The sequence below is a fragment of the Salmo salar genome, unplaced genomic scaffold (genome assembly GCF_965601325.2).
Source record: "Salmo salar unplaced genomic scaffold, fSalSal1 ptg000436l, whole genome shotgun sequence".
In the NCBI taxonomy this organism is placed as follows: Eukaryota; Metazoa; Chordata; class Actinopteri; order Salmoniformes; family Salmonidae; genus Salmo; species Salmo salar.
This window is the reverse complement of record NW_027675388.1, coordinates 392,919-410,685: the sequence shown is the minus strand read 5'-3', so window position 1 is coordinate 410,685 and position 17,767 is coordinate 392,919.

Below are 17,767 nucleotides of genomic sequence, written 5' to 3'. Positions count from 1 at the left end.
TATACTGTAATGACCTGGCTAGATCATAAAGGGGATACTAGTTGGTGTCTGGCAGATGGTAGAGATACTGTATATACTGTAATGACCTGGCTAGATCATAAAGGGGATACTAGTTGGTGTCTGTATATGGTAGAGATACTGTATATACTGTAATGGCCTGGCTAGATCATAAAGGGGATAGTAGTTGGTGTCTGTTTATGGTAGAGATACTGTATATACTGTAATGACCTGGATAGATCATAAAGGGGATACTAGTTGGTGTCTGGCTAGATGGTAGAGATACTGTATATACTGTAATGACCTGGCTAGATGGTAGAGATACTGTATATACTGTAATGGCCTGGCTAGATGGTAGAGATACTGTATATACTGTAATGACCTGGCTAGATGGTAGAGATACTGTATATACTGTATTGGCCTGGCTAGATGGTAGAGATACTGTATATACTGTAATGGCCTGGCTAGATGGTAGAGATACTGTATATACTGTAATGACCTGGCTAGATCATAAAGGGGATACTAGTTGGTGTCTGTATATGGTAGAGATACTGTATATACTGTAATGACCTGGCTAGATCATAAAGGGGATACTAGTTGGTGTCTGTATATGGTAGAGATACTGTATATACTGTAATGACCTGGCTAGATCACAAAGGGGATACTAGTTGGTGTCTGTATATGGTAGAGATACTGTATGTACTGTAATGACCTGGCTAGATAATAAAGGGGATACTAGTTGGTGTCTGGCAGATGGTAGAGATACTGTATATACTGTAATGACCTGGCTAGATCATAAAGGGGATACTAGTTGGTGTCTGGCAGATGGTAGAGATACTGTATATACTGTAATGACCTGGCTAGATCATAAAGGGGATACTAGTTGGTGTCTGTATATGGTAGAGATACTGTATATACTGTAATGGCCTGGCTAGATCATAAAGGGGATACTAGTTGGTGTCTGTATATGGTAGAGATACTGTATATACTGTAATGACCTGGCTAGATGGTAGAGATACTGTATATACTGTAATGGCCTGGCTAGATGGTAGAGATACTGTATATACTGTAATGGCCTGGCTAGATGGTAGAGATACTGTATATACTGTAATGGCCTGGCTAGATGGTAGAGATACTGTATATACTGTAATGGCCTGGCTAGATGGTAGAGATACTGTATATACTGTAATGGCCTGGCTAGATGGTAGAGATACTGTATATACTGTAATGACCTGGCTAGATGGTAGAGATACTGTATATACTGTAATGGCCTGGCTAGATGGTAGAGATACTGTATATACTGTAATGGCCTGGCTAGATGGTAGAGATACTGTATATACTGTAATGGCCTGGCTAGATCATAAAGGGGATACTAGTTGGTGTCTGGCAGATGGTAGAGATACTGTATATACTGTAATGACCTGGCTAGATGGTAGAGATACTGTATATACTGTAATGGCCTGGCTAGATGGTAGAGATACTGTATATACTGTAATGACCTGGCTAGAACATAAAGGGGATACTAGTTGGTGTCTGTATATGGTAGAGATACTGTATATACTGTAATGACCTGGCTAGAACATAAAGGGGATACTAGTTGGTGTCTGTATATGGTAGAGATACTGTATATACTGTAATGGCCTGGCTAGATTATAAAGGGGATACTAGTTGGTGTCTGTATATGGTAGAGATACTGTATATACTGTAATGACCTGGCTAGATCATAAAGGGGATAGTAGTTGGTGTCTGTTTATGGTAGAGATACTGTATATACTGTAATGACCTGGATAGATCATAAAGGGGATACTAGTTGGTGTCTGGCTAGATGGTAGAGATACTGTATATACTGTAATGGCCTGGCTAGATGGTAGAGATACTGTATATACTGTAATGACCTGGCTAGATGGTAGAGATACTGTATATACTGTATTGGCCTGGCTAGATGGTAGAGATACTGTATATACTGTAATGGCCTGGCTAGATGGTAGAGATACTGTATATACTGTAATGGCCTGGCTAGATGGTAGAGATACTGTATATACTGTAATGGCCTGGCTAGATGGTAGAGATACTGTATATACTGTAATGACCTGGCTAGATGGTAGAGATACTGTATATACTGTAATGGCCTGGCTAGATGGTAGAGATACTGTATATACTGTAATGGCCTGGCTAGATGGTAGAGATACTGTATATACTGTAATGGCCTGGCTAGATGGTAGAGATACTGTATATACTGTAATGGCCTGGCTAGATGGTAGAGATACTGTATATACTGTAATGACCTGGCTAGATGGTAGAGATACTGTATATACTGTAATGGCCTGGCTAGATGGTAGAGATACTGTATATACTGTAATGACCTGGCTAGATCATAAAGGGGATACTAGTTGGTGTCTGGCAGATGGTAGAGATACTGTATATACTGTAATGACCTGGCTAGATCATAAAGGGGATACTAGTTGGTGTCTGTATATGGTAGAGATACTGTATATACTGTAATGACCTGGCTAGATCATAAAGGGGATACTAGTTGGTGTCTGTATATGGTAGAGATACTGTATATACTGTAATGACCTGGCTAGATCATAAAGGGGATACTAGTTGGTGTCTGGCAGATGGTAGAGATACTGTATATACTGTAATGACCTGGCTAGATAATAAAGGGGATACTAGTTGGTGTCTGTATATGGTAGAGATACTGTATATACTGTAATGACCTGGCTAGAAGATAAAGGGGATACTAGTTGGTGTCTGTATATGGTAGAGATACTGTATATACTGTAATGGCCTAGCTAGATAATAAAGGGGATACTAGTTGGTGTCTGTATATGGTACAGATACTGTATATACTGTAATGGCCTGGCTAGATCATAAAGGGGATAGTAGTTGGTGTCTGTATATGGTAGAGATACTGTATATACTGTAATGACCTGGCTAGATCATAAAGGGGATACTAGTTGGTGTCTGTATATGGTAGAGATACTGTATATACTGTAATGGCCTGGCTAGATCATAAAGGGGATACTAGTTGGTGTCTGTATATGGTAGAGATACTGTATATACTGTAATGGCCTGGCTAGATCATAAAGGGGATACTAGTTGGTGTCTGTATATGGTAGAGATACTGTATATACTGTAATGACCTGGCTAGATCATAAAGGGGATACTAGTTGGTGTCTGTATATGGTAGAGATACTGTATATACTGTAATGACCTGGCTAGATCATAAAGGTGATACTAGTTGGTGTCTGTATATGGTAGAGATACTGTATATACTGTAATGGCCTGGCTAGATCATAAAGGGGATACTAGTTGGTGTCTGTATATGGTAGAGATACTGTATATACTGTAATGGCCTGGCTAGATCATAAAGGGGATACTAGTTGGTGTCTGTAGATGGTAGAGATACTGTATATACCGTAATGACCTGGCTAGATGGTAGAGATACTGTATATACTGTAATGGCCTGGCTAGATGGTAGAGATACTGTATATACTGTAATGACCTGGCTAGATGGTAGAGATACTGTGTATACTGTAATGGCCTGGTTAGATCATAAAGGGGATACTAGTTGGTGTCTGTATATGGTAGAGATACTGTATATACTGTAATGACCTGGCTAGATCATAAAGGGGATAGTAGTTGGTGTCTGTTTATGGTAGAGATACTGTATATACTGTAATGACCTGGATAGATCATAAAGGGGATACTAGTTGGTGTCTGGCTAGATGGTAGAGATACTGTATATACTGTAATGGCCTGGCTAGATGGTAGAGATACTGTATATACTGTAATGACCTGGCTAGATGGTAGAGATACTGTATATACTGTATTGGCCTGGCTAGATGGTAGAGATACTGTATATACTGTAATGGCCTGGCTAGATGGTAGAGATACTGTATATACTGTAATGACCTGGCTAGATGGTAGAGATACTGTATATACTGTAATGACCTGGCTAGATGGTAGAGATACTGTATATACTGTATTGGCCTGGCTAGATGGTAGAGATACTGTATATACTGTAATGGCCTGGCTAGATGGTAGAGATACTGTATATACTGTAATGACCTGGCTAGATGGTAGAGATACTGTATATACTGTAATGACCTGGCTAGATCATAAAGGGGATACTAGTTGGTGTCTGGCAGATGGTAGAGATACTGTATATACTGTAATGACCTGGCTAGATCATAAAGGGGATACTAGTTGGTGTCTGTATATGGTAGAGATACTGTATATACTGTAATGACCTGGCTAGATGGTAGAGATACTGTATATACTGTAATGGCCTGGCTAGATGGTAGAGATACTGTATATACTGTATTGGCCTGGCTAGATGGTAGAGATACTGTATATACTGTAATGGCCTGGCTAGATGGTAGAGATACTGTATATACTGTAATGACCTGGCTAGATGGTAGAGATACTGTATATACTGTATTGGCCTGGCTAGATGGTAGAGATACTGTATATACTGTAATGGCCTGGCTAGATGGTAGAGATACTGTATATACTGTAATGGCCTGGCTAGATGGTAGAGATACTGTATATACTGTATTGGCCTGGCTAGATGGTAGAGATACTGTATATACTGTAATGGCCTGGCTAGATGGTAGAGATACTGTATATACTGTAATGACCTGGCTAGATGGTAGAGATACTGTATATACTGTAATGACCTGGCTAGATCATAAAGGGGATACTAGTTGGTGTCTGGCAGATGGTAGAGATACTGTATATACTGTAATGGCCTGGCTAGATCATAAAGGGGATACTAGTTGGTGTCTGGCAGATGGTAGAGATACTGTAGATACTGTAATGACCTGGCTAGACCATAAAGGGGATAGTAGTTGGTGTCTGTATATGGTAGAGATACTGTATATACTGTAATGACCTGGCTAGATCATAAAGGGGATACTAGTTGGTGTCTGTATATGGTAGAGATACTGTATATACTGTAATGGCCTGGCTAGATCATAAAGGGGATACTAGTTGGTGTCTGTATATGGTAGAGATACTGTATATACTGTAATGACCTGGCTAGATCATAAAGGGGATACTAGTTGGTGTCTGTATATGGTAGAGATACTGTATATACTGTAATGACCTGGCTAGATCATAAAGGGGATACTAGTTGGTGTCTGTATATGGTAGAGATACTGTATGTACTGTAATGACCTGGCTAGATCATAAAGGGGATACTAGTTGGTGTCTGGCAGATGGTAGAGATACTGTATATACTGTAATGAACTGGCTAGATCATAAAGGGGATACTAGTTGGTGTCTGGCAGATGGTAGAGATACTGTATATACTGTAATGACCTGGCTAGATCATAAAGGGGATACTAGTTGGTGTCTGTATATGGTAGAGATACTGTATATACTGTAATGACCTGGCTAGATCATAAAGGGGATACTAGTTGGTGTCTGTATATGGTAGAGATACTGTATATACTGTAATGACCTGGCTAGATGGTAGAGATACTGTATCTACTGTAATGGCCTGGCTAGATGGTAGAGATACTGTATATACTGTAATGGCCTGGCTAGATGGTAGAGATACTGTATATACTGTAATGGCCTGGCTAGATGGTAGAGATACTGTATATACTGTAATGGCCTGGCTAGATGGTAGAGATACTGTATATACTGTAATGACCTGGCTAGATGGTAGAGATACTGTATATACTGTAATGACCTGGCTAGATGGTAGAGATACTGTATATACTGTAATGGCCTGGCTAGATGGTAGAGATACTGTATATACTGTAATGGCCTGGCTAGATGGTAGAGATACTGTATATACTGTAATGGCCTGGCTAGATCATAAAGGGGATACTAGTTGGTGTCTGGCAGATGGTAGAGATACTGTATATACTGTAATGACCTGGCTAGATGGTAGAGATACTGTATATACTGTAATGGCCTGGCTAGATGGTAGAGATACTGTATATACTGTAATGACCTGGCTAGAACATAAAGGGGATACTAGTTGGTGTCTGTATATGGTAGAGATACTGTATATACTGTAATGACCTGGCTAGAACATAAAGGGGATACTAGTTGGTGTCTGTATATGGTAGAGATACTGTATATACTGTAATGGCCTGGCTAGATTATAAAGGGGATACTAGTTGGTGTCTGTATATGGTAGAGATACTGTATATACTGTAATGACCTGGCTAGATCATAAAGGGGATAGTAGTTGGTGTCTGTTTATGGTAGAGATACTGTATATACTGTAATGACCTGGATAGATCATAAAGGGGATACTAGTTGGTGTCTGGCTAGATGGTAGAGATACTGTATATACTGTAATGGCCTGGCTAGATGGTAGAGATACTGTATATACTGTAATGACCTGGCTAGATGGTAGAGATACTGTATATACTGTATTGGCCTGGCTAGATGGTAGAGATACTGTATATACTGTAATGGCCTGGCTAGATGGTAGAGATACTGTATATACTGTATTGGCCTGGCTAGATGGTAGAGATACTGTATATACTGTAATGGCCTGGCTAGATGGTAGAGATACTGTATATACTGTAATGACCTGGCTAGATGGTAGAGATACTATATATACTGTAATGGCCTGGCTAGATGGTAGAGATACTGTATATACTGTAATGGCCTGGCTAGATGGTAGAGATACTGTATATACTGTAATGGCCTGGCTAGATGGTAGAGATACTGTATATACTGTATTGGCCTGGCTAGATGGTAGAGATACTGTATATACTGTAATGGCCTGGCTAGATGGTAGAGATACTGTATATACTGTAATGACCTGGCTAGATGGTAGAGATACTGTATATACTGTAATGGCCTGGCTAGATGGTAGAGATACTGTATATACTGTAATGGCCTGGCTAGATGGTAGAGATACTGTATATACTGTAATGACCTGGCTAGATGGTAGAGATACTGTATATACTGTAATGGCCTGGCTAGATGGTAGAGATACTGTATTTACTGTAATGACCTGGCTAGATGGTAGAGATACTGTATATACTGTAATGGCCTGGCTAGATGGTAGAGATACTGTATATACTGTATTGGCCTGGCTAGATGGTAGAGATACTGTATATACTGTAATGGCCTGGCTAGATGGTAGAGATACTGTATATACTGTAATGACCTGGCTAGATGGTAGAGATACTGTATATACTGTATTGGCCTGGCTAGATGGTAGAGATACTGTATATACTGTAATGGCCTGGCTAGATGGTAGAGATACTGTATATACTGTATTGGCCTTAGCTAGATGGTAGAGATACTGTATATACTGTAATGGCCTGGCTAGATGGTAGAGATACTGTATATACTGTAATGGCCTGGCTAGATGGTAGAGATACTGTATATACTGTAATGACCTGGCTAGATGGTAGAGATACTGTATATACTGTAATGGCCTGGCTAGATGGTAGAGATACTGTATATACTGTAATGGCCTGGCTAGATGGTAGAGATACTGTATATACTGTAATGGCCTGGCTAGATGGTAGAGATACTGTATATACTGTAATGGCCTGGCTAGATGGTAGAGATACTGTATATACTGTATTGGCCTGGCTAGATGGTAGAGATACTGTATATACTGTAATGGCCTGGCTAGATGGTAGAGATACTGTATATACTGTAATGGCCTGGCTAGATGGTAGAGATACTGTATATACTGTAATGACCTGGCTAGATGGTAGAGATACTGTATATACTGTAATGACCTGGCTAGATGGTAGAGATACTGTATATACTGTAATGGCCTGGCTAGATGGTAGAGATACTGTATATACTGTAATGACCTGGCTAGATGGTAGAGATACTGTATATACTGTAATGACCTGGCTAGATGGTAGAGATACTGTATATACTGTAATGGCCTGGCTAGATGGTAGAGATACTGTATATTCTGTAATGACCTGGCTAGATGGTAGAGATACTGTATATACTGTAATGGCCTGGCTAGATGGTAGAGATACTGTATATACTGTAATGACCTGGCTAGATGGTAGAGATACTGTATATACTGTATTGGCCTTAGCTAGATGGTAGAGATACTGTATATACTGTAATGACCTGGCTAGATGGTAGAGATACTGTATATACTGTATTGGCCTTAGCTAGATGGTAGAGATACTGTATATACTGTAATGACCTGGCTAGATGGTAGAGATACTGTATATACTGTAATGGCCTGGCTAGATGGTAGAGATACTGTATATACTGTAATGACCTGGCTAGATGGTAGAGATACTGTATATACTGTAATGGCCTGGCTAGATGGTAGAGATACTGTATATACTGTATTGGCCTGGCTAGATGGTAGAGATACTGTATATACTGTATTGGCCTTAGCTAGATGGTAGAGATACTGTATATACTGTAATGACCTGGCTAGATGGTAGAGATACTGTATATACTGTAATGACCTGGCTAGATGGTAGAGATACTGTATATACTGTAATGACCTGGCTAGATGGTAGAGATACTGTATATACTGTAATGGCCTGGCTAGATGGTAGAGATACTGTATATACTGTAATGACCTGGCTAGATGGTAGAGATACTGTATATACTGTAATGACCTGGCTAGATGGTAGAGATACTGTTTAAACCTTTGTGTGATTGTAGTCTGTTACTGTCTCCGGTTTCTTCTTCTGGTCACTGACGGTGGCAACAGTGAGGTGCATCGTGCTGAGGAAGCAAACACTTATTTATTTTACATCTGTACACTGTGAGTGTTGCTTTACCTCTCTCCATCACACCGTGAGTGTTGCTTTACCTCTCTCCATCACACTGTGAGTGTTGCATTACCTCGCTCCATCACACCGTGAGTGTTGCTTTACCTCTCTCCATCACACCGTAAGTGTTGCTTTACGTCTCTCCATCACACCGTGATTGTTGCTTTACCTCGCTCCATCACACCGTGAGTGTTGCTTTACCTCTCTCCATCACACTGTGAGTGTTGCTTTACCACTCTCCATCACACTGTGAGTGTTGCTTTACCACTCTCCATCACACTGTGAGTGTTGCTTTACCTCTCTCAGCAGATATTTTGTTTTGCGCAGAGGAGGGCAGCTCCCCCCTTTGTTTGTTCACTATTCTGAGAAGGCTGGTGTTCTTTGCAATCGACTTGTCTGACAGGGAAACTGATGTGAAGAAGCTGTCCACAGTCACATTTCTGCCTTTGCCCATGTAAGCCTCCACATGACTCAAAACCACAGTCTCAGACAGTCACCCGCTGGCCTGGTTTCATCTTTCCCCAGACATGGAAAGACCTTGAGCAAGTTGGTTTCTACATCTGTGGCTAACCAGAACTGAAGTCACATGCACCACGATCAGTTTCTATCTGGTTTCTATTGGCCGTTCATCCATTGACGACAGAATAGCAGATTTTAATTTGATTATGTTAATAGTTTTTGCGTAGTCGCCAGATCAATGCTGCTGCTGGAGTGGTCATGTGATTAAAACATGGACAACACGGATATTGTTGAAGAAAAATTGAACTTTGGAAATAAAGCTGCACCTCTTGAATGTTGAGAGTTATTTGATAAAGGTAAGTGTCAAGGAAACTGCAGAATCTGCTCTTTCAGATACAGTACTATATAGAAATCACAATGTTTTACCTGCAGAATCTGCTCTTTCAGATACAGTACTATATAGAAATCACAATGTTTTACCTGCAGAATCTGCTCTTTCAGATACAGTATTATATAGAAATAAAAGTATTTTACCTGCACATGACTCTGAAGGAGGATTTGGTAAATAGATGCTCATTTTGTCACATACGTCGAAAAAGGGGGACCAAAACGCAGCGGGTCGATGGGCCGGCTGATCAGGATAACTCTTATCATGTGTGAAATTAGTTTTGGTATAGTTTAGGAGTAGTGTCGATGGGCCAGCTGATCAGGATAACTCTTATCATGTGTGAAATTAGTTTTGGTATAGTTTAGGAGTAGTGTCGATGGGCCAGCTGATCAGGATAACTCTTATCATGTGTGAAATTAGTTGTGGTATAGTTTAGGAGTAGTGTCGATGGGCCGGCTGATCAGGATAACTCTTATCATGTGTGAAATTAGTTTTGGTATAGTTTAGGAGTAGTGTCGATGGGCCGGCTGTGAAGGTTGACTGCTATTGTTTGTTTCCCGCTCATCAACTTGGACAGAGTCCAGGACATGTTTTACATCACTCTAAAGGCCTACTGTAACTCATAGCATGTGTTCATTTCCTTACAATACATGTGATTAGTGTTAGAGTTACAGTCAATAAAACAGACCCACAACAGTTTATTTGTGGAAAGTAAAACATAAAAGAGAATATTATTAACCCACAAGGGGGTGTGGTCAAATGATTTGCTGCTGATAAATAGGCATAACACAAACTCATCATTACACTATTGTCTTTCTACATTAAATCAACCCCTTCATCCTTCTTATCATTCAGTTAGGCCTCATTAGTGGACGGCAGGTAGTCTAGTGGTTAGAGTGGAGGGGCGGCAGGTAGCCTAGTGGTTAGAGTGGAGGGACGGCAGGTAGCCTAGTGGTTAGAGTGGAGGGGCGGCAGGTAGCCTAGTGGTTAGAGTGTAGAGGCGGCAGGTAGCCTAGTGGTTAGGGTGTAGAGGCGGCAGGTAGTCTAGTGGTTAGAGTGTAGAGGCGGCAGGTAGCCTAGTGGTTAGAGTGGAGGGGTGGCAGGTAGTCTAGTGGTTAGAGTGTAGAGGCGGCAGGTAGCCTAGTGGTTAGAGTGGAGGGGCGGCAGGTAGCCTAGTGGTTAGAGTGGAGGGGCGGCAGGTAGCCTAGTGGTTAGAGTGTAGAGGCGGCAGGTAGCCTAGTGGTTAGAGTGTAGGGGCGGCAGGTAGTCTAGTGGTTAGAGTGTAGAGGCGGCAGGTAGCCTAGTGGTTAGAGTGGAGGGGTGGCAGGTAGCCTAGTGGTTAGAGTGTAGAGGCGGCAGGTAGCCTAGTGGTTAGAGTGGAGGGGCGGCAGGTAGCCTAGTGGTTAGAGTGGAGGGGCGGCAGGTAGCCTAGTGGTTAGAGTGGAGGGGCGGCAGGTAGCATAGTGGTTAGAGTGTAGAGGCGGCAGGTAGCCTAGTGGTTAGAGTGGAGGGGCGGCAGGTAGCCTAGTGGTTAGAGTGGAGGGGCGGCAGGTAGCCTAGTGGTTAGAGTGGAGGGACGGCAGGTAGCCTAGTGGTTAGAGTGTAGAGGCGGCAGGTAGCCTAGTGGTTAGAGTGTAGGGGCGGCAGGTAGTCTAGTGGTTAGAGTGGAGGGGCGGCAGGTAGCCTAGTGGTTAGAGTGGAGGGGCGGCAGGTAGCCTAGTGGTTAGAGTGGAGGGGCGGCAGGTAGCCTAGTGGTTAGAGTGGAGGGGCGGCAGGTAGCCTAGTGGTTAGAGTGGAGGGGCGGCAGGTAGCCTAGTGGTTAGAGTGGAGGGGCGGCAGGTAGCCTAGTGGTTAGAGTGGAGGGGCGGCAGGTAGCCTAGTGGTTAGAGTGGAGGGGCGGCAGGTAGCCTAGTGGTTAGAGTGTAGAGGCGGCAGGTAGCCTAGTGGTTAGAGTGGAGGGACGGCAGGTAGCCTAGTGGTTAGAGTGTAGAGGTGGCAGGTAGTCTAGTGGTTAGAGTGGAGGGGCGGCAGGTAGCCTAGTGGTTAGAATGTAGAGGCGGCAGGTAGCCTAGTGGTTAGAGTGTAGAGGCGGCAGGTAGCCTAGTGGTTAGAGTGGAGTGGCGGCAGGTAGCCTAGTGGTTAGAGTGGAGGGGCGGCAGGTAGCCTAGTGGTTAGAGTGGAGGGGCGGCAGGTAGCCTAGTGGTTAGAGTGGAGGGGCGGCAGGTAGCCTAGTGGTTAGAGTGGAGGGGCGGCAGGTAGCCTAGTGGTTAGAGTGTAGAGGCGGCAGGTAGCCTAGTGGTTAGAGTGGAGGGGCGGCAGGTAGCCTAGTGGTTAGAGTGGAGGGGCGGCAGGTAGCCTAGTGGTTAGAGTGGAGGGACGGCAGGTAGCCTAGTGGTTAGAGTGTAGAGGCGGCAGGTAGCCTAGTGGTTAGAGTGTAGGGGCGGCAGGTAGTCTAGTGGTTAGAGTGGAGGGGCGGCAGGTAGCCTAGTGGTTAGAGTGGAGGGGCGGCAGGTAGCCTAGTGGTTAGAGTGGAGGGGCGGCAGGTAGCCTAGTGGTTAGAGTGGAGGGGCGGCAGGTAGCCTAGTGGTTAGAGTGGAGGGGCGGCAGGTAGCCTAGTGGTTAGAGTGTAGAGGCGGCAGGTAGCCTAGTGGTTAGAGTGGAGGGACGGCAGGTAGCCTAGTGGTTAGAGTGTAGAGGTGGCAGGTAGTCTAGTGGTTAGAGTGGAGGGGCGGCAGGTAGCCTAGTGGTTAGAGTGGAGGGGCGGCAGGTAGCCTAGTGGTTAGAGTGTTGAGCCAGTACTTGAAAGGTTGCTGGATTGAATCCCTGAGCTGAGAAGGTAAAAATCTGTCGTTCTGCCCCTGAACAAGGCAGTTAACCCACTGTTCCTAGGCCGTCATTGAAAATAAGAATTTGTTCTTAACTGATTTGCCTAGTTAAATAAAGGTAAAAACGTATATTATCATATAAGGTGTACAATTATGGCCCATTTATTCAGTGAGGAAAGGGAGACTCATTAGTGGCTGGCTGGGTACCAAGGTCCAACAGCACATTGTCTTGATGGGCAGGTAGTAGGTGGGAAAAAACTGGTCAAAAGGCTCTTTTCTGTTCTTGATTTCAAAATTTGGACAAATGAGCAGTGTAAAATACAAACATTTAGGAAAAGTCAGGGAGCAGGACTGATTCTAGTGTTAAAAGTCAGGGAGCAGGTCTGATTCTAGTGTTAAAAGTCAGGGAGCAGGACTGATTCTAGTGTTAAAAGTCAGGTCTGATTCTAGTGTTAAAAGGCAGGTCTGATTCTAGTGTTAAAAGTCAGGGAGCAGGACTGATTCTAGTGTTAAAAGTCAGGGAGCAGGACTGATTCTAGTGTTAAAAGTCAGGGAGCAGGACTGATTCTAGTGTTAAAAGTCAGGTCTGATTCTAGTGTTAAAAGTCAGGGAGCAGGTCTGATTCTAGTGTTAAAAGGCAGGTCTGATTCTAGTGTTAAAAGGCAGGTCTGATTCTAGTGTTAAAAGTCAGGGAGCAGGACTGATTCTAGTGTTAAAAGTCAGGGAGCAGGTCTGATTCTAGTGTTAAAGTCAGGGAGCAGGTCTGATTCTAGTGTTAAAAGTCAGGGAGCAGGACTGATTCTAGTGTTAAAAGTCAGGGAGCAGGTCTGATTCTAGTGTTAAAAGGCCGGGAGCAGGACTGATTCTAGTGTTAAAAGGCAAGTCCTGCACTTTTCAACCTCATATTCATCCTCTCCAGCACCAAAACAGTATCTATATTTCTGAAAACAGCACCTTTCACATTTTTATGATCTGTAGTTAAAAAAAAAATGAGAAGAAAACTCTTTAAAAACGGTGATTTTCAAAACCTGCATTGAGTTTCTAGCCCAGTAGAGGGCATTTTATTGCTCCCCACACCACTGACAATCTAATTGTGTTTGAAAAATCACTGCTTTTAAAATGATTCAACTTTTGATGATGTCATCAGGTAGAACTTTTTAACTTCATATTTTTTCTACAAAACTTAGAAATGCACCATTTTCACATCTGATTTTATTTTATTTTTACGGCTGCATTATACCTTTTAAAAGTATTTTGTTTAAATATAATTTGCCTCCACAACAACTTGAATACCTGCATACTTTCACATACAAACCAGAGGAGGCTGGTGGAGGAGCAATATGAGGACAGGCTCAGTGTAAAGACTGGAATGGAATAAATGGAATTCATTTATTTATTTCATTTCAGCCATAAAAATGAACCCGTCCTCCTATAACACTTCCCACCATTCTTTCCTCTGAAATGTCTCTGTTCTGTTAAAAGAGAAGTTGAGAATACCACATGTTGTTTCTGTTGTATCTAAATGTATCTACATTAAACCACATGTTTTGTTCTTAAGACTGATGGGGAAGAGTGGGGTGTAAAGGATTTTGCAACACTACTGTAGTTAGCGCAACCTTGTGACTAAGTTAACATCCTGTTTGCAATACTTGGGGGGATTTCAATGTTATCTTTCAGCCTTCCCGAAACCAAAGACAAACTCTGTACAGGATCTGAACTGTATAACCTTTTGCATGAGAACTTTCCTGCAATGTAGGGAATTTAAAACTTGTAGTGTATTTGAGATTAATATAAAAAGGATTTTGAAGTTTGTCATATAGACTACTTCCTCTGCAAGAGCGTCAGAAAATATTTGATTTCCTGTGTTGTGTTGATTTGAAGGAAAGACAGACAGACTCTGGTAAGTCTAGGCTAATCATTATTATGTTTTTAAATATCCTTTATATTGATGATGACCTGATGGTCTCTGTAGGAAATGTTTAGATAATATCCTTTATATTGATGATGACCTGATGGTCTCTGTAGGAAATGTTTAGATAATATCCTTTATATTGATGATGACCTGATGGTCTCTGTAGGTAATGTTTAGATAATATCCTTTATATTGATGATGACCTGATGGTCTCTGTAGGAAATGTTTAGATAATATCCTTTATATTGATGATGACCTGATGGTCTCTGTAGGAAATGTTTAGATAATATCCTTTATATTGATGATGACCTGATGGTCTCTGTAGGAAATGTTTAGATAATATCCTTTATATTGATGATGACCTGATGGTCTCTGTAGGAAATGTTTAGATAATATCCTTTATATTGATGATGACCTGATGGTCTCTGTAGGAAATGTTTAGATAATATTGCTACATGCTCAGTTATTTAGAATGAAACTGACTTGAAGGTGATGAGTCCTGCTACTGGTAGCCTATGTGAACTCTGTCAGGACCACTTGTGGATCACGGCAGGGGTACAGGTGGGTCGAGGGATGACATTGCCAAAAACAAAATGTTTTCAGTATTAACTTATTAAACGACTAAAACCAAATAGAAAGTATGTAGAAAAGATAATGGACTTTTTCAATTATAGCATATAATCTTTGATAATTTTCAATCAGCTGAATAAAAGCTAGACAATTAGGCCCCCACTGATGTTGTTATCATGTTAGAGCATCAGAACACAGGATTATCCATGTCAGATGGTTTGGTTTTCACCGTTCAACCCACCTCAAAAACACCTCCGTTGGTGGGTCACCAAGCACATCTGGGAACCCCTGCCTTAACGAAGAGTGACACATTATATTATTGTTATTATTATTATTATTATTATTATTATTATTATTATTATTATTATTGTTATTATTATTATTATTATTGTTATTATTATTATTATTATTATTATTATTATTATTATTATTATTGTTATTATTATTGTTATTATTATTATTGTTATTATTGTTATTATTATTATTATTATTATTGTTATTATTATTATTACTATTATTAGTATTATTATTATTATTATTATTATTGTTATTATTATTATTATTATTATTATTATTATTGTTATTATTATTATTACTATTATTAGTATTATTATTATTATTATTATTATTATTATTATTATTATTGTTGTTATTATTATTATTATTATTATTATTATTATTATTGTTATTATTATTATTATTATTATTGTTATTATTATTATTATTATTATTATTATTATTATTATTATTGTTATTATTATTATTACTATTATTAGTATTATTATTATTATTGTTATTATTATTATTATTATTATTATTATTAGTATTATTATTATTATTATTATTATTATTACTATTATTATTATTATTATTGTTATTATTATTATTACTATTATTAGTATTATTATTATTATTGTTATTATTATTATTGTTATTATTATTATTATTGTTATTATTATTATTATTATTATTATTATTATTATTGTTATTATTATTATTATTATTATTATTATTATTATTATTATTATTATTATTATTATTATTATTATTGACACTAAACATGGAGATGAGGTGGCAAATATCAGTCATGATTACATGTTCATGTGATGCATTAAATCACCTGACTGTTTGGATATGTCTGTTAGGAAATGTTTTATTTCTAAGAGATAATGAATACATGAGAACAATTTACATTCAATAATTAGTTGTCACTGTGTTAACCACAACCAACATGCTGGATCTCTGTTTAGTTGTTACTGTGTTAACCACAACCAACATGCTGGATCTCTGTTTAGTTGTCACTGTGTTAACCACAACCAACATGCTGGATCTCTGTTTAGTTGTTACTGTGTTAACCAACATGCTGGATCTCTGTTTAGTTGTCACTGTGTTAATCACAACCAACATGCTGGATCTCTGTTTAGTTGTCACTGTGTTAACCACAACCAACATGCTGGATCTATGTTTAGTTGTCACTGTGTTAACCAACATGCTGGTTCTCTGTTTAGTTGTCACTGTGTTAACCACAACCAACATGCTGGATCTCTGTTTAGTTGTCACTGTGTTAACCACAACCAACATGTTGGATCTCTGTTTAGTTGTCACTGTGTTAACCACAATCAACATGCTGGATCTCTGTTTACAGGGGTCAGTGCTCTAAAATGAGTCTCTCTGGGGAGAGAGAGGAGGGGGGCCCTGCCTCTAAAATGCATCTCTCTGGGGGACATGACACCAAAGCTAAGAGGTGAGATAACAATTTTATGAATAATTCATTAAGTTTATTTCCTAAATAAATAGCTATCTTAAGGTGAATGCACTTACTGTAAATCTCTCTGGATAAGAGCATCTGCTAAATCAGGGGTTCTCAATCCGGGGTCTGCGGAGGTACTGCAGGGGTTCTGCAGGAAGCGTGGGGAGTGGTGGTGTATCCAGGGAGAAAACTAATCTAATATTCTGAAATGTCATTGTGGTCTTATGTTCCCATCTATTGGAATTATTTAGCAACTGCAGTAGTGCTGAAAAAATGTGTTATTCCTTACTAAAGTAGTAATTACTGAGAATTACTAGTTAATTTTATCACTTACAATCATAAAATAAGAACTTATACCATAACAAACAATTAAACTGACATAAACCAAAATCACTATATATGTAGTTATTTAATTAATTACCAAATTGAGCCGGTCGGTCACATTTGAGAGTGAGGGAGATATATAGCATTTTGCATAAAAAAACATGATTTCTGTCTCTGAAATTAAACCATCATGTGATAGATTTTAAACAAATCCTTGTCTGTGAGAGATGTAATAATTAATACATCATTTCTTTAAACAATAAAAGCTCATTTCTGTAAAGTGATATGTTGCGTTTTGGAACTCTTCTTATGTTTCCCATCTGAGATCAGAGTAGATGAGAGATGTAATGTTTGTCTCTGTTGTGTTGAAGTCCAATCAAGCAGGAGAGACCAGCCTCCCCTGTTCCCAGCTGTGTGTCCATGAAGAGTGACCAGTCGATGGAACCTCCTATCATGTTTAGAGAGGGAGACTTTTCTACTGAACAAAGGTAAGAATAACTCATGGGTCATGGTCAGTGAGTTAAACAACACTGTCTCTAGTCATTTCTCCTCTCCCATTTTCACATTTATTGTTGTTGTTTTCATAATCCATAGGCTAATACTTTAGTCCATTTTCATAGTCCTAAAACAATATTAAACAAACACAACGTTCCCTCCCTGTGTGTGTGTGTGTGTGTGTGTGTGTGTGTGTGTGTGTGTGTGTGTGTGTGTGTGTGTGTGTGTGTGTGTGTGTGTGTGTGTGTGTGTGTGTGTGTGTGTGTGTGTGTTTGTCCTGTGTGTGTGTGTGTGTGT